At 41.1% G+C, this 26281-nt stretch overlaps 1 pseudogene; it reads right to left on the bottom strand.

The window, feature by feature from the left end:
* Positions 1 to 4896: 4896 nt before the first annotated feature.
* LOC121839355 lies at positions 4897 to 8732 on the bottom strand (annotated as a pseudogene).
* Positions 8733 to 26281: the final 17549 nt, after the last annotated feature.

The following is a 26281-nucleotide window of genomic DNA, read 5'->3' as shown; positions in this document are numbered from 1 at the left end:
ATTATAAAAACATAAATCCATGCGTGAATATGACTAATTAAGCTCCAAATTAACATTACACTGTGCGTATATGTGATGATGAGTGGCCCCCCTTAAATAAAGTATGGTTGTTGGTGCAGACTGTCCATCACAAACAATTCCACCATTACAGAGTTTGACCAGCAGAGGGAACCACAAGGTAATTTATGTCGCAATATGGACAGCACAGGGGGTTTCTAGTGTGGGACCAAATAAAAATAAAATGAGCAGTCATAACTATCTCATTTCATATATGTAGCCTATTACCCTTTCAAATTCATTTTATTATTCTGTTTCTATGTTTTATGTACTTGGTCTTGTTAAGCACCTGACTAAATGAAATCCCACTGGTGGGACAATAAAGTTGATCTAATCTAATTTTCAGACATGATGATTTCATGTTAGACACTTTTCAAAGCAAGAACTACTGCAGTTTTGCCTTTGTTGTTGGTGCTTCAACATAAGAAATGTCAACATTCTATAAGGGGGTTCAGGGGTCACATTTTGCAGAGCAGTGCCCTTGAACCTTAAAATAGTAGATCACCTTAAGTATTGCAATAGGCTGCAGAGGGCACTGGTCAGTGTGCATTACACACTATATGTTTGGTAATTCACTCATCTTTGTGCTTGAGGTGCTAGGAGGAAATCAAGTTGTGTACAAGTGTACATGATTCTCTGTCACATTTAACAAACCCATACAGCCACGGGCTCAATAAGAAACCAAGAGAACAACAAGTATAAAAACAAACGTTTATTGTTATCTCAGGAATACAGTAGAATGCTGTGCACAGCACATACGTACAAAAATAAAAGGAAAAACATTTTCAATATATTAGTATTCTTACGTACCCTTGTCAGTTTTTCAGAAATAAATGATTGCAGAAGTCTACTATTTTACAATCGTCATAACAAATTAAAACTAAGGCAGAAGGTGAGGTATATGTTAACAGAGAGAAGGGGCACAGGTGGAAGCTCACTCCCCTTAGTGCAGGGGTACAAAACCAAGAGAAAGAAAGTTTTCCCGAAACACACAAGGGAAACACATGCAGACACACTCCCAATCAAGCATGATAACAGGATGCCTTCTCTGCTGAAGTTCATTGACACATTTCACAAATCATTTTCAAAAAGAACTAGAATTTATTGTGGTCGTATGTTTTGGTCAAGTCTGATAGGGAACAGAATATGAACCTGTAATCTTTAGGCTTCCAGCTTTTAGTTGCCTCACTATCCCGTTACCATGCTCAGACATAGGAAAGACACCATTTTATAAGCTACTTTGAAGATAGCAAACCTTCACTTTCCACAAGCAGCACTACTTTCAATATTTTCAAGATCTCTGATAAGGTGCACCTTTGACATCTTGTTGACTTTGAGGGAGGGTGTGCAAGACTCTCTCTCACACACACACACACACACACACACTTCACACACACTTCACACACACTTCACACCCTGGTATGTTGACATGAGGATTAAGCTGTTCAAATGAACTCACATTGAACTTATTAAAAAAGATATTTGACTCCCTTTTATCAGAACAATGTATCTGATTAATTTTTTTCCATTTGTACATTTACCAATGTCAATAACTATCCCAGAATGCTTTCATGTAATACCACATGCAGTCACAGCGGCAATACGTCTTAAGTCTGATCTCTGAGACCACTCTTTAACCAATAGACAAACAATAGGATTTACTTCCAGCACATATATTCTCATTACAACAAGTTAGGAAAAGGAGATTTGATCCAGGCCACTATACCATGTGACAGAGTCATTGTATGCCCATAACAATCCAGCCTAAAAAAAAGTAAATTCCTGTTGCACACCACTAGTAAGTGTACAGGTAGGTGCTGCCCTTTAGAGAAAGCTTCCATCACTCCTGAAAATAACCTCAACGGACTCTTGTAAACTGTGGAAATTGTTTAACATTTACACTGCAATATGAAACTCCCTTGCAATACTCCAATGTGCCACTAAAATCTTTAAATAACCGTTCCAAGACCTCTCGGTTAATATTGCAAAAGTGTAAGGGAAGGGTTGTTTTAGATAGGATTGGAAGCTCTTGTCCACAGTCTTTTGACATCAGAGCCTTGGTTCTCAGGCAGAGCTAGAGGATTCCTGAAGAGCAGTTGGTTGGTTGACGTCACAGTGGCCCACAAGGCCTGCTGTAGAGACAGAGAACTGCGAGGATAGAGACTTGCAGTGACTTTGCTCTTTGTCTCAAGTACTGCATCAAGTCTGCAGAGGTCCCCTCCCTGGAAGTATTTGGATGTAGGCTACGCACAAGTGTGTGAGGGAAGGGGTGTGAGAGGAGCAAAAATGAAATCTGCATTCACATTAATGCAGTGCAGAGACGCATCAAACCAAGTGTTTGAACTTCGGCAAGAGAAATAAAAGACGTAACTCAAAGCAACTGCAGATCTCAGACACATGCATTCTCAGCCAGGCAATCAGATATGACAAGTGACAATGAGTAGTTTTTTTTTTTGAAGCTATAGTCTGCATTCTGAAAAACAAACGCTGCCTAGCCACTAGTTTTTATAGTTTTAACTAATTTTAATTCCATGCAGTGTTTGTTTACCTCATTGTTCATGTTATGTGGAATAAACCAAGCTTATATTTTGGGTTCTGATGGGGTGTGACTGTTTAACCTGGGTTAATGAGCATTTCTATAAAGTTATATTTATTTAATAATAAATGGCTATAAAGGCTCATTACATTACCTTAAAGTCCAAAAATGGATGCACCAATCACAGACTGTAGCTTTAAAGCCACGCATATAAGAGCAATTAAGGACAAGATGGAAGTCTTGGGGGAGGCCACTGATGGTCTTTCTGGAGACCATTCAAACAGTGCATAAGGAATTTCCATAAATAAAAATAATCAACCCAAGCACAGCCCTGTATGTCCCTTTAAAACCAATCAACTAGCTTTTACATCAAATTCATTGCAAATTAATCAGAATAGAGAGATAACACTATCAAATAGAGACAAACATTGGATTATGGGAGTGGGGGGGAAAGGGGGGGTGACTCAAATAGCAGACCCCCTGGACATAGAGTCAGGGTCAACACTGGTCCATGACCTCGGACTGTGAACTAAAAGGACTAAAGCAGGAGAAGAAGCTCCTGGGTTACTGCTGGAATCCCAGGTCCCTCCAGCCCCATGGGTTTTTCACAGGGGTATCTGACGACCGGGGTGGTACTGGTTAAAGGGGAGTATGGGGGAGCAGCCAGTCCTCCTGGATGAGACACATTCTTGCAGGGTGGGATTCAACAAACAGCGACAGCAGAGCCGCATCCATAAGTCTTTTCTAGGTTAAAATAGTCCTGCTCCTCCTCGGCTCCACCAAAGAGAACATTCCCAGAGGGTGACTTGGGGTGGGCAGAGTGAGAAGCCTCAGTTTTCAAGTAACCAGCAGCAGAGGAAAGAACACTATTAACTATGAGGCACTGCACTGTCCTTCAGTCCAGTGCTACATTGACTCCAGGAACTGAGCCTCCCCGTAATTACATTTAAAACCATCAAACTACTGCTTCCAACAACTTTCTGCCACTGCAGTGCTGCTGCAGAGCACACTGATCTGGGAGGGGTCTATGGGATTTCACCAAACACACTAAACAACTAAATAAATAACCATGTATGGGAACGATTCTCAACAACAACAAAAAAGACATCAGGCACCATCATGGATGGTCACTGTGCAACCTGAACTACGCAACTTGTTCCTGGTTCTTTTTTCTGATTCACATTTGTCAATATTTACATCATGTTTCATTGGTTTAATAGACATCTTTATGTATGGCGATGCACAAAAGCTTGCAATTTTACATTTCACACACTCACCCAAAGCCAAACGCTAAAGCTTTTGGGCATTTCAGCAGTGTCCCAGTTTGTGAGCAGATACATGTTTTATTGTGCGTTCTTATGCCAGTCCCTTTTTCAGTTCATTTCAAGCCATGATGCAAATGAGCTCTGAGACAAAGGAGGTTTGAATCCAGTCTGTAACACATAACAGCCCCACCGTGTTTAAATGACCTTGTGGAGAGACTAGAGTCTCACATGGCGGTTAAACTTCTACTGTGGGGGGCAACTGAGTTTCTACTACCTCCCACACTCATGGAAGTTCTCCTCTAGTCTTCTCTCTGTGTACCAGAGTGTATATTACTTAATCAATCTAATTACAGAAAAAGAAAATAAACCAGAGATAGACCTGCCCCCTGAGGCCCTCCTCGGAGTGTCAGCCCTATTTCTGACTACAGCGGGTGTCTCTTACATGCAAGTTTAAGAGGGCCACAAGTGGGAACACCAAGGCACCTTCACATCGTTCAGCAAGGGAAGTGCATTTAAGTAGTCTCATTCTCAATCCCCTTTTGCTAAAAAATAGCAATCTTGAACACAGGGGAGTGAACCAGGAAGTGCTCAAAGGTCTCAGAGAAAGGATAGACTAAACAGGTATTACTTTGAGCATACAGTAACTCCATGCATCTCTTTATCCAGTCAAGTGGTTCTTTGAGGTAATAAAAAGTATCCATTTCACTCCTAAAAGCTAAGGATATTAGTCATCCACCCCAAAGACAGGGTGAAGCTGCCCCAGTATCTGTGAGTTAGAGAACGCCCAGGAAGCTCCGATTCAAGCTCCCATTCGACAGCTATGCAAGCGTTATAATGTCAAAAATCCGTTTGTTTTGGAGTTTGGCTAAGCAACTATCTTGATTTACTCCCGTTACGACCGGTATGTACTTCCAGAAAAGGTGTAAATACACTCCTCAATCGATAATGATAAGCAGCAAATAATGGCATATACATAAGTTCTAATACAAAGGTAGCTATCCAAATATACATATATAAAGATAATAAATACTTGTGTAGTTTTTGCAATCCTTTTGTAATGGTAAATATTTATATTGTATAATTCTATATTACCTTGGAGAACCTCCACATGTGCAAATTAGTGAGTTATTGCCAGCTTTGATCATGATAATCGGGGGAGGAAGTGTGTGACAGTCATGGCGGTGGTGGCCTTGTTGCCTCTCTTTGCGCGGCCATGTTTGCTGAGGGCGATGTAGGAGCCCTTGTAAACCGAAGACTCATAGGCATTGTAGTTGTTTGGCAGCAAGGTCTCCTTGAACTTGCACTCATCCCGGAAGAATTTCTAAAAATGGCAAATGGAGAGACAAGGTCAACAAAAAAGCTTTTAGCATAAAAACATTTGGGAAAAAATGCCTGGAATTTCAGACTGTTAAGGTGGGATGGAGTTTTTGGCCCACAGCATGACATCATAATTTGATCTGGTTATTCTGACCAATGACTGGTCATCTTTTGTTTGCATATGTATCCTCCTACTGTGAAGGGGTAAGCGGGTTAGGCTTTATAGTCTCTAGACGATTCTATCCACCTATCGGGGTTGTATATGTAAATATATGTACATTTCTATCAACCCGCATACATGATCAGACATAATTTCAATGGCAAAAGGAGGTGCAGTGAAATAAATTATAAAATAAAATTGGAGTTATTTTCCATGAAAAAGACATACAGTGAGGAATAAAAATTTTAATTAAAAAGACTGCATGCTGGCTTTAAATGACCACTTCAAACATCTAAAACCACATGCTCTAAATTTCTGTTGTAACACAGTCATTCATATTCAATCATTTCCAAGTTCTATAGAAATCATTTTTTAGATAATTTTTCATGATTCAAGTATTGGGTTTTCTACCGATCTAACATAAACATACAGACAATAAACAATTTCAAGAGTAATCCAAATACAGAGGAAACAGAGGACTGGACTAAACGTGGTTAAAAAGAGTTCTGACACTCCTTGTTCATCAAGGTCATGATGAATCATTGCCTGCTGATTTACAGTGTCTTGTCAAGCTGAACACATTAAATACATTTCAGCAAGTTGTAGATCTCCTCCACGGCAATAGATTTGGATGTTTACTGCAGCTAAACACTACTCTGTTCAGTCCCAGTTTATCAACCCAGAGGCCCAACATCGCGAGACTTCCGAAAACACTTGAGAAGTCAATGAGGGAAGTGAAAAAATTATTCCTTAGTTGTTAATTTTCTCGAAATCTAAAAGGCACAACCTAGATTGACACTTACATGTTTTAATTTTCGTCAAAAACAACTTTATATCAAAGGAGTGCCTTTGATTAGTGGCCTGCACATGCGCAGTTCGGCGCCAAACGACCATTGTACCGATGACGCGTTTCTGCGCATGAGTTTAGCTAGCCAACGTTGCCATGACATCACCTACAAGCGAGATAGGGGATTTCTATTGGAGATGCAGTTTCTACATACTGTACAACTTAAAATAATAGCCAGAGCGGTTTACTTGCTTCTGTCACCAAACGCAACTGGCGCTTACATTATAACATTTGCAGATCTGTCTAATGGGAGTTTGAATTGGAGGCTTCCATTTGAGCAAGGCATCTATTGCTCAATAACATGTTGAAAAGACTACCACACTTTGTGACCAGTATGACCAGTATAAACATTTTAATAACACATCCACTGCAGATCAGACTTGCAATGACTAGGCTCCCTATCACACACCGCAATTTCAGCTTCAGCATCATTCTCTCACTCTTTGTATCCACTGTAATTGAGGCGACCATGTCAAACCACACTGCAGTCTCATCCATGGCAATAATGTTGCTCTCCTGTACCTTATTGCGCAATCTTTACCATATGCACTGAAGTTCACGTGTAAACAATGCATTTAGACCCATCGTTTATTCGAAACAGGCGTTTATTTGCTGAAATGTGTGACGATGTCCGACTATTAAAGAAACAGGCGGCTATTTGAGACTGCATTTTATTGAAGTTTTATTGTATCTTCATACTAAAACATCTTTGACTGCAAGCCAAAAGCAGGGTGCAGTTTTATAGGCTAAAATGTCAGAGCCAAATGTTTGCCAATTCAGACCAATTTACAGCAGTACGCCAACACGTAGACGTGCAATATGGTGCAATATTTTAATTCAACATTGGCCCATAAAATCAATCTTAATATAATCAATGCTAAAGCACCTTCTCTTTAGATTAGTATTCCTACCTTGAACATTGATTGATTCCTTCAATAAATAGCTTCAGACATTCAACTCTCAGAAAAGCAATCAGATGATTGATAGACTATTAGACTAGTGTTAACTCACGAGTTCAATTAGGCATCGTTTTTATCGTCTTATTCAACAGATCATATTTCAATTAGAATTAAATTTGTGTTATCCTTTACAAAAACCCTTTCCATTATGCTACACAAGCTACAGAAAGACCACACTGAAACAAGTTATAACCTGGGAAATTGGAAATTATGAATAATTTACAATGGAATCATTCCGTGCCTCATGAACGCTCCCATCAGTGAGGTAATATTTGATTCACAGAGAACAAAATAATGCAAAGGGTCTACTTAACAAAACAAATTCTTAAAAATATATAATTGGTAATAACATATGAACAAAGAAGTTAGCTAATCTCAAACACATTGCGTTTTTCTCCATCTCTCTTATCTCTCATGCCAGCAAAAGAGGGAAATACAATTTGCGCACACCTACCGTTCCATACAACCTTCCTCTGCTGTTCATTGCGACAAACAGCTCACTTCTCACTCCATACATACTTATCACTCCTCTCTCCACCGCAGAGATCTCTATTAGACCTAGTCAAACAAAGCATGGTGTTATACAGAGGAACCTTGTCAAATTGACAGTGTATCAATGCGTTTGACTTATGGGGAACAAAGACGTGCGTGATGCAGCGGTGGGTGTAACCTTGTAGGTGGCTACTCTGCATGCATCGTCTTTGTTCTGTATCATTTGGGGAACAATGCTGTTCATTTCCTATTCCCCAAATGAATATCTATCATAACTGCACTTTCTGGCGTGCATGGCAATCCTTTTCTGGGCCACAGAAGGAGCCAGTGTAAAAATAAGTTGGCGTCTATATTGGTCCAAGCATTCATGTCATGTTTTGGCCTGGGAAGATATTTAGCACTGAATGATACAAGGTTTTTTAATAGATTTGTCTTTGCTTTGAGAGACATTCAATGTTGTCGACCTCAATGATTAAATATCATGCAAGACCGACAAGGAGCTCTCAAGTCGCCTTTACATGGGACCGCTCATATTATATGTTCTCTATGGAATTACATTTCAGGATGCGACTCACTGTACTGGTTCTCATTATGTACACCGTTTATCCTGCCGTCAGGGAGGATCTGCAGGTGAAATCCAATGCCCACGTTGCAGTAAAGTCGCCGCACTCTCTTGATGCCCATCAAATAGTCACTCTCCCAGTTCATGTCCGATTTCGCCCCAGAGATTCCCAGAACAGAGCGGGAAAAGAGGGTCTCCCACCTTTGCTCCAATAAAGTTGCATTAGTCCTGCTTGGAATCGGATATGATGACACAATCCCAATAGAGACCCCAAGAGAACAATTGCAGTCAACGTCGAGTGCGTGCTGGCCTCGTTGCACATACCGATGAAGAACCTTTGCGCAATGGCCATCCAGTTTACCTTCGGGGCACGTGGTCAAAGTTAATGGCCCTAAAAATACCTGTCTTCTTGTTTTTCTTCCTTCGGCATGGTGGTAAAGGCTTATTTTTGGAAGGCAGATAAGGTCTTCTGGCATGAAATGACAGCCCGAAAGAGGAGTAGAAAAGGGAGAGAGCGTGACAGAGCTTGAGGTGGTGGTGATGATCATCTTTGCAGCTCCGCGCCTCTCTCGATAGGCAACGCTGGCGCCTCTCGATAGGCAACGCTGGCTGTGGAGAATACCACTCACCAAAAACCTATGTCACCTTGCCAGGCACTCGTATCCTTATATGACATCACTCTGACTTCATTGCTGCCCGTCAAAGTGAGGGAGGGAGAGAGAGAGGAAGAAAAGTTGCAACCCAGCAAGTGTATGCAGCAAGCGCTGAGCTGCAAGTCTGATGAGAGTATGTGCAGCCGCTGTCACCTCACATGTGAGATGGGGCAGGGGAGAGGAGTTTCATTGGGTAGAGTTGAGCAATCATGGGATGCGATGGGTACTTTGACCGAGCCCAAATTGGGACGCTGGTCATATGTCTGACAGGCTGCTTCCTTATTTAGAATGAAGGTGTAAAAACAGTCCAGTAGTCACCGGAGAGCAATGGCAATCCTGTCCGCCACTTCCTTCGCTGTTTGTTCAGGAAGTTTACACAACAACACATTTCGGAATTCCTGGAAAGATTTCTGTGTATTATAGAGAGAATGCACAAATTAAAAAAGGAAAACCAATATTAACATGTCACAGGAATGTGAGTGATCTTTCCGTCTACGGATTCCTTTACCCCCCAACCTTCAGGAAAACGCGGTGTTATTGTCAGCCTTGAACAGACTACATAACGCATACGCCGCGGGGAATGCCTATACGTCAGAGAGTACCATGATACGTGGTTCCCCAGGTGCTTAAGGGTGCCAAGGAGCACAAGTCAAGTCATACCTTAGCAACCACAAAGAGGGGCGCTGTTGCTGATACACAAACAACAGTTATATGAAATCATTGCTTTGCTTTGGTAAAATTCTCAATTTGAAAAGACAAAGCATTTTGTCTGCTACATCACATTTTTTATATCTATACATTTCTTAAAATCAGAGTGTAGGCCAGTTTCCATGATAAATAACATTTTAGCCTTTAACATTGTATTAACATGTTATTACATAGCAAAGATTGCATTGCAAATATGACTACAGGAATGGAGTTGCAACCTGATTTTTGTTCTTCCAGAAGTGGATATGGCCTGTTCTTCCATTTGTGTAAAATCATAAAACACTCCATTACTATACAATAAGCAATGACTGTTGTAAATGTTTCAACTTCCAAAAATGATTTCTATAGAAATTCTAATTGGGACAGTTATATTTTGGGACAGCAATATTTTTCACAATTATACAGTTTAAGTGATCTACAGTTCAAGTGAAAGGGGAACAGTAGAATAGACAAGCATGGCAGAGAGGCCAACAGTCAGTTACAGAGGCCAACAGTCAGTTACAGAGGCCAACAAACAATTACAGAGGCCAACAAACAGTTACAGAGACTAATAAACAATTACAGAGGCTAATAAACAGTTACAGAGGCCGACAAACAGTTACAGAGGCCGACAGTCAGTTACAGAGGCCGATAAACAATTACAGAGGCCAACAAAGCGTTACAGAGGCTAACAAAACAGTTACAGTGACCAATAAACCATTACAGAGGCCAACAAACAGTTACAGAGGCTAACAAACAGTTACAGAGACCAATAAACCAGTTACAGAGCCCAACAAACAGTTACAGAGGCCAACAAAACAGTTACAGTGACCAATAAACCATTACAGAGCCAACAAACAGTTACAGAGGCTAACAAAACAGTTACAGTGACCAATAAACCAGTTACAGAGGCCAACAAACAGTTACAGAGGTCAACAAACAGTTACAGAGGCCAACAAACAGTTACAGAGGCCAGTAAACAGTTACAGAGGCCAACAAACCGTTACAGAGGCCAACAAACAGTTACAGAGGCCAACAAACCAGTTACAGAGGCCAGTAAACAGTTACAGGGCCAACAAACCGTTACAGAGGCCAACAAACCGTTACAGAGGCCAACAAACCGTTAGAGACTAATAAACAGTTACAGGGGCCAACAAACCGTTACAGAGGCCAACAAACCGTTACAGGGGCCAAAACAAAGACTAATAAACAGTTACAGGGGCCAACAAACAGTTACAGAGGCCAAAAACCGTTACAGGGTGCCAACAAACCGTTACAGGGGCCAACAAACAGTTACAGAGGCCAAAAAACAGTTACAGAGTGTAATAAACAGTTACAGGGGCCAACAAACCGTTACAGAGGCCAACAAACAGTTACAGAGGCTAACAAACAGTTACAGAGGCCAACAAACCATTACAGAGGCCAACAAACAGTTACAGAGACTAATAAACAGTTACAGGGGGCAACAAACAGTTACAAAGGCCAACAAACAGTTACAGAGACTAACAAACAGTTAGAGGCCAACAAACAGTTAGAGACTAATAAACAGTTACAGAGACTAATAAACAGGCTGTTTACTTCCTGCTGATCGGGGTACTGTCCATGGTCCTTAATGTTTGAGCATTGTCTGTTCTGTTAACTTCGTGCTGATTAGGGATCTGTCCATGGTGCTGAATGTTTGTGCGCCGTGGTATTAGGGGGTATTAATATGCAGTGATGCATCACCTAGCCACACTAGCTTTGTCCAGAGTGGCTCATCATGTGGTTGCTAGCAAGCTAGGTAGTGCTCAGTATCAACAGGCAATCCAGTAGGGGCTTGAAGCTATAGTGAGCTTTGATTGGTCAATAGCCCTGCATTATTGCTGAGTACTTGCATGAAGTTCAGCTTTCCCAAACTTAGGTCCCACCATGGTCACACTCTCTTGCCCATGATCGCATCGCCCAACGGTCCCCCGCCCAATTCACTTCTCATCGCTTTTCTTTCATTGAAAATGAATGGCTTCCATTGTTTCATCGCCCCACATCGTCTTCATTTAACACGGGCTGTTAGTGCACAACAATGGCCATCACTATCTGGCCAAGAAGCCCTGGTTTCTTAAAGTCTGATTTTGAACCTAACCCTAAGCTAATTTTTTACCCATTCAATTTAATGATATAGCCAATTTTGACTTTGCAGCTTGGCCATAGTGGGAACCCACAACAATGGATTCCTGCAAGCTAGTTAGATGTCTTCATTGTACCTGCTTCTACAATTTAAGTTACAACATCAGTAAACCCTGCTGAAAAGCACATTTATTGTATGCCTACAGGGTTTAACTGGCTGTGCAAGCAGAAAGTCCTGCAAACAGCATCTGAATAGGCAAAAGGAAGATGTCATTGACAAAGTAAACCTTAAATCAATTTTGGGAAAGCTATGTTAATGAGAACCATGCTGAGGCCTTGACATTGACGCTGCTGAGCTCTGAGACACAGACATGGACCATAGAGAGCTTTCAATAGTCTGATTAATGTGCAGCTAAAACTGCTGAGTGTAATGACAGCCTAACAGATAGTGATTTTAGGGTAGACCTTGCTATACCACCACCATCATCAGCAGCTTACCACCATATGTCCAGTCCTGACAATACTGCAGGGATGCCTAATGATAATGTATATGCATAATATTGGCCATCACATCTGTATCGTCTGTACAAAAAAAATCATGGCAAAAAAACTTTTGATTATCTGTTTTTGTCCAGAATTTCCATATCAAGTACATCTCTACTGACAAAATTTTGGGATTTCATTAGCAGAAATTCAAGAGATCCACTGGCAAATTTGAAGTGCACAGCCGTTATGGGTTGTTTAATGGTATTCACTCTTTGGGACATCCTAAAAATAATGTTCTGGAACAAAGTTAATATTTCAAATTTTTAGGGGGGTTGCCCAATGGCCAAGTTAATCTTGTTAATCTTATTAACTACCCCTAGGCACCTCTGCATTTTGAATAGTGACAATTCTTTCAAAGCCCCAATGCAGACCATGAGGAGATTATGGCATGGGAGGAAAATTAATGGGCATCAGCCAAGAACATTGCAATTTCCTAGAGCATGTTCTGACATTCTTTCCATTAGCACTTAGAATGGATTATATCACACAGCGAGATTAAAAGACAACACGTCTAGATGCATGAATCCTTGACAGAGACAACTGCACTTGACCCATTAACAGCTGGGTTACTATCCACAGCAATCTGACTAGAAAGATACAATTAAGCACAGCTGCCTGCAGCACAATAAGGAAACAGAAACAGGTCAACAGCAACTGCCGTTGTCGAACAAACTGGGTCTCAAATGTGTGTTTTTCTTTCATTTATAATAATATACAACCAATTTCAGAAAAACTAAGGATACCATCAAAAAGAGAAATTCTCTACTTTGAGAAGAAGTAACCTCCTCTATGGAGTTCATATCATCGTTTCTCTTCCTCCCTCTCCATCACATTTCTAAGACCTTACAGTTTGTTTGATATGTAGAATATCACTGAGTCGGCAGGATTATTCAACACGGAGGGTGAAAGAGAGATTTACAGTACTATATATGATTGATAAGCAAACTCCGCCTAGGCCTACTACTAATCTGGCACAACGGCACATAATATCAAGATGTGATTTAGACTTGTAAGGTTAACAGCTAGCTCAAAATGCATTAATTGACTTGCCTTGACCTCAAACATTAATAGTGTGCATGTGTGCGCTCGTGTGTATGGATGTGGAATGCTTATATATGGAACAAAGAAACAGGAAGTTAACCGGAGGGAAATGTGCCAGAGAGGTTTCTTTTGTTATTGGCAGGTCAGCTGTCTCCATACCAATTATAGGGTCCTCTATTCAACACACACACACACACACACACACACACACAGAATGGGCTGAAGGGTATAGCCATTCATACAGGCTTTGTGTACAAGTGTAAGTAACTGGATATACTGGGATATCAAGCTCTTTCAATTAGGCTTTTATTAACGTGGGGTTAGATGATATTGAAACAACAGCTGGGGGAGACCCAATATGCATTGGAAGAGAATTGTTCAAGGATGACATCAGAACCACTAGCATACCCCCAGCAGTGTATTCAACACAGCTATCTTCAAGCAACTAGCCCAACCAGCACTGTTAGTGTAGCCTAAATGATATTGATGCCAACAGCATTCTTTAAACATAGGATACGATGAGAAACATTGTGTTGAAAGTCAATACTGTACGACTGCATGTCTGTTCATCTATCAACTATCCCTTTCAGTACTAACATTCCTGACCATTACATTTCAGGAATTGACATCCCAGTGGGCACAGACGTAATTTCAGCGTCTGGTTTTGATTTAGATTTGGTTATGTTGTCAACTAACGAGAGTTCAACGTGAAATGAACAAAATGTGACCATGTCGTTTTCCACGTTGATTCAATGCAATAACGTAGATTTTTGTTGTTGTTGAAATTACTTGGAAACAACGTTGATTCAACCTGTTTTTGTCCAGTGGGATGAGAATTTCACATTTGAACTTGAACCCCAAACTAGCAGTAACTCTGCTGCACGAGCTCATTCAGATAACGAAGCTGAATTTCCATCTTAATGAAAGCAAGCGATAAAACTCACAAAAACAAAGTGGACAAGCATTCACTTCAGTGATATTGTGACAATTAAGAAACCCAGTAATCAATATGGGATAGCATATTGAAAAGCATTGGATTTCAGTTTGAAGGAATATAGGCCAGTCAAGTCAAAGGGGACTGGATACAACGTTGGGGTCTGGGGACTATTTTCTTGCTGATGCAGCTGATCCATAATTCATCAGCAGAAAAAGAAGCAGTATGACTTTGCCGTTTGGCGTTTTCTACGACAGCAGGAACTGGCAGTGTTGTATTTATTGATTCATTCTCTTTGATGGAGCATGTGCTTGTACATGCATGATACTATGTTCACATACTTATGCATGCCGCTTACTCAGAAAGGTAACTGATAGCCTAAGTTATGTACTGTGGATAACATGTGCATACATAACATTCTGACAGGAATAAACACGTGAAAGAGTCAGAGGTGTATGGGAGGGATTGGGAGTAAGCTACTGAACAGCAGTGAGCACAACACACAACCCAGTAGCCTACATTCACTAGCCTAACAAAAAACGAAACACACCACTAAACAGACAGGCTGCCACAGAGGGCCCACTGAACGTAATCAATAATAAACCCTGGTTCAAATGGCATGCTCAGCCCGACCTTTCGGCGGCATTGAGTTGTGTAAGTGCAGCTCGGCAGATGGGAGTGTTCAGAGTGGAGAGCAGTTTGAGGATACAGCCTCTGCAGAGAAAGGAAAAGTGCATCTGGTACACAAGTGTCACAGAAATTCTCAAATGGGCATAAGTGTTTGAGGGGAAATGTACCAGGGCAGCGGTGACCTTTCTGAAGGTCCACAGTCATCGATGACACAGCAGAAATCATTGTCATTTTACTTGAGTCAAAAATACAATTTAAACAGGACCCACTAGCAAACTTCCAGCAAAATGTTCTGGACTGTCTTAGAAGAGGGCTGCAGTCGGAAGGATATGATACTTCTCCAGTATCTCCTAAGAGGTTTCTCAGTCTATAAATACAATACACCATATATGACAACGATGTAACCCAATGCTGATAAATCGCCAGCCAAACTCAATTGTGCATTTAAGTCCATTCAATACACATTAAGCAGAATCTGATATGAAGTCTTGAGATACTGCATTTACTCTCATTTCGAGCACAAGGTTGCAATTTCAATGGACAAAATTAATTGGAGAATGTTGACCATGTCATGCCTTGGTCTTAGTATTTTGTGTTTTCTTTAATTATTTGTTCAGGCCAGGGTGTGACATGGGTTTATTGTGTTGTCGTATTGTTTTTTTTTGTAGGCATTGGGATTGTGGCTGATTAGGGGTGTGTCTAGCATAGGCTTGGCTGCCTGAGGCGGTTCTCAATCAGAGTCAGGTGATTCTCGTTGTCTCTGATTGGGAACCATATTTAGGTAGCCTGGGTTTTACTGTGTATTTTGTGGGTGATTGTTCCTGTGTTAGTGTTTTGTATTTTCACCAGATAGGCTGTTTCGGTTTTCATTATTTCATTTAGTTAGTTTTGTAGTTTCTGTATGTATAGGGTTTCCTTCATTAAAATATATAATGAATCATCATCACGCTGCATTTTGGTCCGATCCTTGTTCTACCTCTTTGTCAGAGGAGGAGATAGAAGAGAGCCGTTACAGACCATGGGAGCATTTTCTCCTCATCTGGCTTGAGTGGTGAAAAAGCAATTCCTGTTCGAGCCACATCACTCGTAGGCTAACTCATAGATTGGTTTTCACTCCAAATGACAAGAGGATGCTTCACAACATGGACATTAATTCACCCCGTGAGAGGTGAGGGGAACAGCAGTGCCTCTTCAATGAGATGTGATCAAACAGATTAGTAGGCCTTACATGGCGAAATGTTTAACGTGTGTGCTATCCAATGTGCATGCTCAGCACTACTAACATAGTTGGAACCGATGAAAGATTTGTGTGTCATATTCTTCTGCACTGTATATTTTTAAAATAATAATATATAGTTGTTTAAACTAATTATTATTAAGCAACTGGTTCCACAGTTTGTTTGTTTTTTCCTCAATTTTTTCATCCAAGTGTTACCCGAATAAAAACATTTAGTTGGCCCTTACTCCAACTTAAGAAAACAAAATGCAGTCAATTTAAAATGATGCATTTGCTCAAATTGTCTTATATGTTCATTCAACTATACATTATTATTATTATTATTTGGTCTGTGCAACTGGTTACACACACACAAACAGTGCTTTTAACGTACAATGTTTTCAACTATGTAAATATGTATATTTGACACACATGATTACATTGTGCATGTTCATTTCTAGAGTAATTATTATTCAACATGACCTTACCTGTGATTTGAAATCATAACCTTTTGGTTCAGGGCATTCCAATCTTCCTGCTACACCAATGTGTCTGTGTCAATTTTCAGTTAATCTGACTATTCTCACATCATTTAATATTTATTAGAATCCCCAGTTAGCTTCTTCCTGGGTTCCAAACAGGAACAACCCAACAAATTAAATAGATAAATATACATAGATAGCACTACATTTACATTATAATTGAACCATTCAGCAGACACTCCCATCCAGAGTGACCCACAGCTATTGCATTCATCTTAAGATAGCCAGGCGAGACAACCACATATCACAGTTGTATCCAAAACACATATCACATACATAATACAATACAAAATGCATAAAAATATGTCTGTGTCTCTTCACTGTCCCTGTCGTGCTGTAAGGTGTTCTTCTATATGTTCTTTTTTTGCCAGCTTGAGTTACCTGTGGTGGCAAAGAGTTCCATGTAGTCATGGCTCTATTTAGTACTGTGTGTTTCCCAGCCTCTGTTCTGGACCTGGAGACAGTGAAAACACCTCTGGTTGCATGTCTTATGTTGTACCCATGAGTGTCCAAACTGTGTGCCAACTGCTTGAACAGACAGTTCGGTACCTTCAATACATCACACCTCACACAAAGACCAATAGTGATGCAGTCAATCTCTTTCAACTTTGAGCCAGGAGAAATTGACATGCATGTCATTGACATTCGCCCTCCGTGTACATTTAAGTGCAGTACGGGCTGCTCTGTTTTGTACCAACTGCAATTTGCCTATGTCCTTCCTGACAACACAACTGGACAGTAGTCCAGGTGTGATGAAACTAGAGCCTGTAAGACCTGTCTGGTTGACTGAGATATCAAGAAAGCAGAGCAAGGCCTTATCATGGGCAGACCTCTTCCCATTTTAGCACCCATTGTCTATATGTTTTGACCATGATAGCTTGCTATCTAGGGTAACACCCAGCAGTTTAGTCTCTTCAACTTGCTTAGTAGCCACATTATTCAATAATAGATCCAGATGAGGTTTAAGGTTGAGCGAGTGATTTGTCCCAAAAAGGAAGCTTTTAGATTTTAAAATGTTTTATTTTTCATTTTAACCCCTTTTTCTGGCAACCGTGTCAGCGTGTATGCGCCCGGCCTGCCACAGGAGTCGCTAGAGCGCAATGGGACAAGGACATCCTGGCCGGCCAAACCCTCCCCTAACGATGCTGGGCCAATTGTGCGCCCCCTCATGGGTCTCCCGGTTGCGGCTGGCTGCGACACAGCCCAGGATCGAACTCGGATCTGTAGTGACACCACAAGACCGCTACATTACTTGGGAGGCCCGTATACTTTTTGTTTTTGAAATATTTAGCACCAGCCTATTGCTAGTTACCCATTCAAAAACTGACTGTAGCTATGTTAAGGGTGTCAGTTATTTATTTTACTGTTGCAGATGATGTATAGTGTTGAGTTGTCAGCGTACAGGGACACACAGGCTTTATTCAAGGTCAGTGGAAGGTCATTAGTAAACACAGAAAACAATAATGGTCCAAGCTGGCTGCCCTGCGGTACACCACACTCAACCAAATTTGCATTAGAAAGGCTTCCATTAAAGAAAACCCACTGAGTTCTATTGGATAGGTATCTGGCCATCCATGATAAAGCAGAAGATATTAATCCATAATCCCTACGTTTTTTCAGCAATAAGTTATGCTCAATGATACCAAAGGCTGCACTGAAGTCCCTCAAACAGCTCACACAATCTTCTTATTACACATTTCTTTCAGCCAATCATCAGTCATTTGTGTCAGTGCCGAGCATGTTGAGTGGCCTTCCCTATAAGCATGCTAAAAGTTTTTTTTTGTGTCTAATGTTGGTGGGGCATATTACACTGTTTTAATGTCACTCCTTAATCACTATGATAAATAAAATCGTTTTTCTTGAGTGTACTTTAAACAGAGCTGAAATTTACATTAAAGTGCACGTGTAGAAATACAGGTGAAATCAGTTATTGACACAGACATGGTGGAGAAGTAGAACGACTGGAATGCTGCGAACCAAGAGGTTGCGAGCTCAAATCCTAGGTGAGATAATGTTGAATATTAATTACTGTATCAATTAACATGCACAATGTAATCATGTCAACGTGTTTTAAATATGTAAGTTGAAAACATTGTATGTTAAAAGCACTGTGTGTGATTTTCATATTATGAGACAATTTGAGCAAACACATCATTATACGTTTTTTCATTTTTTTGCCTTTGTTTTTCTCATGTTGCAGCTAAGTTTGAGCCAACTAAAAATGTTCAATTCAGGTAACACTTTGACCAAAAAGTTGAGTAAACAGAAAAAAAGGCTGTGAAACCAGTTACTTAATAATATTTAGTTGAAACAGCTAGATTTTTTTTTTACAGTGTGGCTTAGAATTTAGTTAAGGGTGGAGGACGGAGGGAGTGAGAGAGATCAGAGGAGGTGTCAGCTGCTGAGTCGGCACCCTATTCCCCTGGCTCCTCTTTCCTTACCCCAGGAACCCAACACCGAGCCAGACTCCCCCAGACCTATCCCGGGAATGTAAGGAATTCTGTGACATATTCACTCACCGCTTCGCACGTTCTCACCCCCACACAACGTAAACTGTGCCACCGGCTTTGAGCGCGGTGTGAGGGTGTGACCACCTAGCCTCCGCAGAGTGATTTGTGATGCCATATGCATCCATAAAGGTAATCATGTTGATGGAGACGCTCAGGAAGGCACATCACTGTGGGTGTAAGTCATCAATACACCGATTCTGTCATTGTGCCAGCAGACCAAAGTTGACAATCTCAGTCCATTATGGCCTCTACAAAACAGACAGGATGTCCGCATTCACTGAACTTATCAAACAAAACTGAGGGGATAAATGTAATGAATTTAATAAAGTTGACAGTGATCAAGCCCTGCTGGAAAACGTCTCAAATGTTCAATAATGCTAATCAGGGCCCGCATCCACAAAGCGTCTCAGAGTAAGAGTGCTGATCTAGGATCAGGTCCTCACCTGTCTTTACAATCAGATTTATTGTGATCTAAAAGGCTAAATGGATCCTAAATCAGCACTTCTACACTGAGAGGCATTCTGGATACAGGCCCTGGTCTTTATCTAAATCTAATAGTGTTTTACCATTTTAATTTTAGTTTGGAAAGTTAATTTATTGGATCAACATCTGTTATTTTTGGTGACATTCTTAAAATTCAGTTCAAGCTCTTGACAGTCCACATATTACAACAAGTAATCAAATTCATACTCCACCTTGTTGTCCAGATAGAACTCATAGGATTTCTTGTTTTTTTAAATGGTAGTAAGCATATTTGTTAGAAAGTACTGTTGGATCATAGTCAAAGGGAAATGCTTGACATTGATGAAAAAGACTTGGCGTAGCACTGTGAAATGAGCTCGCATTCTGGGCTGCGTGAGTCATGGTTGGGAACATCGCCATCTGGTGTGAAACAGGTGGAAAGACAACACACCTTGTCCAACAGATAATAATTCACTGCATTGCAGCATTCATTGGGCCACCACCAGCACACGGCTTGACTGAACATCAACTGTCTTTAAAAATGTTTTTTAAAGGACATAAAAAAATATATAATTAAGAACTGTACATCTGCATTGTTTTCACAGACAATCTTTCCTTATTTGGAACAAAAACATAAGCAGATTAACTTCATCAAGCCAATGCATCATGCATTGTTTTAGTAAGAGGACACTGTGTCAGCCCCTGCATTGCAGGCAGTGAGTCTCAGTGGAATAGAAAACAAGAAAAACTGCCCAGGAGCATCTACAAGAGGGAGCTACATTAGACCTAAATCTTTCTAATACGGCAGTTTAATTGCTGTAACTGTTGTTCCCTCCCTAAAGACAACTAATTTGTGTCAGAGGAGTCGCAGAGGAGAGTCTGAGACTAAGTATGACAGGGAGGGTCTGATACAGACAGCTGCAGTGAACACATACGCAATATACCTATTGCTACATAAATCCCAGCCAAACTGTGTTTATAGTCATTTACAGATTTTTAGATAGTCATTTACTGATTTTAACGAGGAGCAAAACATACTTTTTGTATAAAGAACATGAAATCAGTTTGCAAGTAGTCTCGTTCACCAGCCGGCTTTCTATACAGTAGGAATTAGCCTGGGTGTGGACAAGGTTATTTGGAAAGTAATACAATAGCATTGGAAGGTATGTCATCTTCTCCAGTTAAATGTTCATAATAATTTTACATACGGCCAGTTACATAGTTATATACAGTTGACTCCTACAAAGGAACGCTGGCTATTAAGGTATTAAGATGGGATTGTTAGTGCTAGTGTCTATCATCCAGACACTTCCTCTGGGGGAGAAATAGTCCTAATGAGGCTGATGCCCTTCAAGTGCCACGCCAGAGTGTAGATAACTATGCTGTTTTAAAGATGCTATTTTGAATGGTGTCAGAGTGTAAGACTGGCAGCACTGAATGCTGCGAGGCCCTTCAGATGCTGCTTATATCCCCTGAGTCTGTCAACACTTGTAATCATACTGCAGATGCCTGACCCAGGGCTGACACTGGCAACAACCCCCCACATCCCCTTCCCCAGAACTCAAGTGCCTACATTCCTCCCCAAGAATGATTCAGCATATGAATGACACAACATAATTCATATTTATTCATATGCACTATTCTGATAGTGCTCCATCATCAAATATAGAACTCTGTATTTTTGCTATATTCTATTTCTGGAGTGTTTGAGGACTGTTCTGCACAAAGGTTACAGAATAATATGCCATTGCTGATTACTATACATCTGCAACTGAATTTGGGTGTTTTCAATATACTTCCTGTACAAAACATTTACAATTTAGATACAATGTCTCACCGTGTCCGCTAGGCTATATCACAGATATTTACACACAAGCCCAGCTCAGCTCTGGGACCGGAATATGCCTACCTCACTCAATGAAGCACTAATGAACTTGAATCTGTGGTGAGTCCCTTTGTGATTGTTTTTCTACCGCCTCACATCCCCCTAGCAATTAGCATTGTGGCCGCCTGGTGAGTGCACAAATAAAGTAACTGAAAGCAAACACTTGTGAAGAGGAGTCTTAGACAATAAACTCCGGAACACACTGATCGAGTGACTGGTCTGGCCCACTTTGGTCCACTTGAGGGCTGGAGCGGTGGCTGCTGTGGTCAGAACTGTTTGGTGCCCAAAGACATCAGACCTAAGGCCATTTCTGAGTTACAACAACACCACGCTGACACACCCTCAGTACCGGCGGATATCCGAAACACTTATGAGCCAGACAATCAATATTTAGCAGAGGGTTGTGTGTGCATATATACAGCGCCAACTATAGAGTACAAATTACACTATCCGGTCTAGCAGTACTGAATTAATTGGTAAACAATCAATTCAATTCAACGATTTCAATATTCAATCCAATATATTGGTGTGATTGCTGTGCGATCATCAGGGTTGTGCCTCCGTAATAACAAATAGTGAAAACCTTTGACAAGCATCCTTACGCAAATTATTGAACGAAACTTTACTTTAAAAGTAGAAATGCCTTAAACGTGTGGTTTCCAAGGATATTCTTAATGTGAATACTAAAAAATACATGCACTGTATGCATGCAATAGGTAAACGCGGGTAATGGAGGAATGTGGAACATAAACGCGGGTAATGGATGCAGGCAGTGCCCCTGTGAAAGCATCTTCCTGTCGTCTGAGCCTCTATTAAAAGGGACAAGTCAAACAATGAAAATCTGTGTGGTCAGACAGCCAAACCAAACCAATATAAAATAGGGTTCAATGAGACTGTGACCAGTAACAATATCTAGCAACAGACTCATCCCAAACCATCTCAAATTGGGTTGAGGTCGGGCAAAAGGGGTCATACACAGAAAATAGCCCTATTTGGTAAAAGACGATATTATGGCAAGAACAGCTCAAATAAATTGCTGCAGAGAAACCACTACTAAAGGACACCAATAATAAGAAGAGACTTGCTTGGGCCAAGAAACACAAGCAATGGACATTAGACAGTTGGAAATCTAATCTTAGGTCTGATGAGTCCAAATTTGAGATTTTTGGTTCCAACCGCTGTGTCTTTGTGAAACGCACAGTAGTTGAACGGATGATCTCCGCATGTATGGTTCCCACCGTGAAGCATGAAGGAGGTGTGATGGTGAGGGGTGCTTTGCTGGTGACACTATCGTGATTTATTTAGAATTCAAGGCACAGTTAACCAGCATGGCTACCACAGCATTCTGCAGTGATACGCCATCCCATCTGGTTTACGCTTAGTGGGTCTATCATTTGTTCTTAAACAGGACAATGACCCAACACACCTCTAGGCTGTGTAAGGGCTATTTGACCAAGAAGGAGAGTGGTAGATTGCTGCATCAGATGGCCTGGCATCCACAATCACCCAACCTCAACCCAATTGACATGGTTTGGGATGAGTTGGACTGCAGAGTGAGGAAAATCAGCCAACAATTGCTCAGCGTATGTGGGAACTCCTTCAAGACTGTTGGAAAATCATTCCAGGTGAAGCTGGTTGAGAGAATGCCGAGTGTGCAAAGCTGTCAAAGGCAAATGCTGGCTACTTTGAAGAATCTGAAATATATATATATATATTTTTAACACTTTTTTGGTTACTACATGTTTCCATATTTGTTATAGTTTTGATGTCTTCACTATTATTCTACAATGTAGAAAATATAAAAAATAAAGAAAAATCCTTGAATGAGTCGGTGTGTCCAAACTTTTGACCTGTACTGTAAGTATTCAGACCCCCAGGTACATCCTGTTTCCATTGCTCATCCTTGAGATGTTTTTATAACTTGATTGGAGTCCATCTATGGTAAATTCAATTGATTGGACATAATTTCGAAAGGCACACACCTGTCTATATAAGGTCCAAAAGTTGACAGTGGAATCCTATCTCATAGAGCTCCGAGATAGGATTGTGTCGAGGCACAGATCTGGGGAAGGGTATCAAAAATGTCTGCAGCATTGACGGTCCCCAAGAACACAAGGTTCTCCATCATTCTTAAATGGAGAAGTATGAAACCACCAAGACTCTTCCTAATGCTGGCAGCCCAGCCAAACAGAGCAATCGGGGGAGAACGGTCTTGGTCAGGGAGGTGACCAAGAACCCGATGGTCACTATGACAGAGCTCCAGAGGTCCTCTGTGGAGATGGGAGAACTTTCCGGAGGGACAACCTGTCACACCCTGATCTGTTTCACCTGTCTTTGTGATTGTCTCCACCTCCCTCCAGGTGTTGCCTATCTTCCCCATCATCCCCTGTGTATTTATACCTGTGTTCTCTGTCTGTTGCCAGTTCGTCTTGTTTGTTCAAGCCTACCAGCGTTTTTTTGTATCAGCTTCTGTTTTTCCCCGTCTTTTCTCATATTCCTGGTTTTGACCGCTGCCTGTCCTGACCCTGAGCCCGCCCTCCTGACCACTCTGACTGCCCCTGCGTGCCATCCTGTACCTTTGCCCCACCTCTGGATTACCGACCTCTGCCTGACCTGACCCTGCTTGCCTTCCTGTACCTTTGACCCTTTGCTCTAATAAACATTGTTACTTCGACACAGTCTGCATCTGGGTCTTGCCTGATTCCTGATACAACCATCTCTGCAGCACTCCACCAATCAGGCCTTTATGGTAGAGTGGCCAGACGGAAGCTAGTCCTCAGTAAAATGCACATGACAGCCTGCTTGGAGTTTGCCAAAAGGTACCTAAAGGACTCTCACACAATGAGAAACAAGATTCTCTGGTCTGATGAAACCAAGATTGAACTCTTTGGCCTGAATGCCAAGCGTCGTATCTGGAGGAAACCTGGCACCATCCCTACGGTGAAGCATGGGGGTGGCAGCATCATGCTATGGGGATGTTTTTCAGCAGAAGGGACTGGGACACTAGTCAGGATCAAAGGAAAGATGAACGGAGCAAAGTACAGAGAGATCATTGATGAAAACCTGCTCCAGAGCGCTCAAGCCCTCAGACTGGGTTGGCGGTTCACCTTCCAACAGGACAACAACCCTAAGCACACAGCCAAGACAACGCAGGAGTGGCTTCGGGACAAGTCTCTGAATGTCCTTGAGGGGCCAGCCAGAGCACGGACTTGAACCCAATCGAACATCTCTGGAGAGACCTGAAAATAGCTGTGCAGCAAAGCTCACCATCCAACCTCACAGAGCTTAAGAGGATCTGCAGAGAAGAATGGGAGAAACTCCACAAATACAGGTGTGCCATGCTTGTAGCATCATACCCAAGAAGACTTGAGGCTGTAATCACTGCCATAGGTGCTTCAACAAAGTGCTGAGTAAAGGGTCTGAATACTTATGTAAATGTGATATTTAAAAATAAATATATTTGCTAAAATGTCTAAAAACCTGTTTTTGCTGCGTCATTATGGGGCATTCTGTGTAGATTGATGAGGGGGAAAAATATTTAATACATTTTAGAATAAGGCTGTAAATTAACAAAATGTGGAAAAAGTCAAGTGGCCTGAATACTTTACGAATGCACTGTAGGTTTTCCTTTTGTCCAGGTGGGAAAGAGCAGTGTGCAGTGTGATTGAGGTTACTTTCAGATGAGTGAGAGTCTCATCTTTCCATAAAGTGGTCACATTAGTTTGTAGCCCAAACCATTCAAACACTACTAACGTTTTTGTGAGAAGACTGTTTTTCGGGAAGTCATGGTTGACCTCTTTCCACCGCAATTGCGAAAAGCGACATATGTGGATGTGGCAGATTGAGACGCAGGCCATGCAAAGAACAGAAATCTCTAGTTTAAACTGACTAATTTTGACAGGGATTTATTTAATTTTATTATGTTACTTAGATTGACGCACAGCTTTAATGGAAAGCTGCCAGGAAAAAGCTGGAAAAATATGCTTAATCTCTTAAAAATAAAACACAATGTTCCACCACCATGCTAGAGTGGCTAACGCTACTTCTTGACGTTCAGCCGATCCGGTTGCAGCAGTCTGGTGTTTACCCCTGGCTGAATGGCATGTATTTGTTATGAACACGGTATGCATCATTTTTCCAGTTTATTTTCCGGAGGCTCGCCATTAAAGCTAGTTAAGAAGGAAATCAACACCCTTGCATCCTGAATGGAGGATGTTTTCAAAGGTCATCATCAAAGGTTAGTGATTCATTTAATTGCTATTTCTGACTTTTGTGAGCCCTCTCCTTGGCTGGAAAATGTCTGTATGGTTTTTGGGGCTAGGCGCAGTCCTAAAATAATCGCATGGTGTGCTTTCGCCGTAAAGCCTTTTTGAAATCGGACACTGTGGTTGGATTAACAAGAAGCGTATCTTTTAAATGGTGTATAATACTTGTATGTTTGAGGAATTTTAATTATGAGATTTCTGTTGTTTGAATTTGGCACCCTGCAATTTCACTGGCTGTTGTCGAGGTGGGACGCTAGTGTCCCACAAATCCCAGAGAGGCTTAAGGATCAAAAGCAAATGTAATTTCTAAAATTTACTTAAGTATCAAAAGTGAAAGTATAAATCATTTAAAATTAATAAAACCAGGTGGCACAATGTTTTTTTTTTTAAATGTATGCGTTTTAAACACTGACATAATTTACAAACAAAGCACCCCCAAACAATAAATAAATAAAATAATATTTACAAAAGAAAGCTACAAAAGCATTCCTGTTTAGTGAGTCCACCAGGTCAGGGGCAGTAGGGATGACCAGGGATTTTCTCATGATAAGTGTGAATTTGACCATTTTTGTTTCCTGCTAAGCATTCAACTTGTAATGAGTACTTTGGGTG

The sequence above is a fragment of the Oncorhynchus tshawytscha genome, linkage group LG15, assembly GCF_018296145.1.
Source record: "Oncorhynchus tshawytscha isolate Ot180627B linkage group LG15, Otsh_v2.0, whole genome shotgun sequence".
Classification (NCBI taxonomy): Eukaryota; Metazoa; Chordata; class Actinopteri; order Salmoniformes; family Salmonidae; genus Oncorhynchus; species Oncorhynchus tshawytscha.
This window is presented reverse-complemented; position numbering and strand designations above follow the sequence as displayed.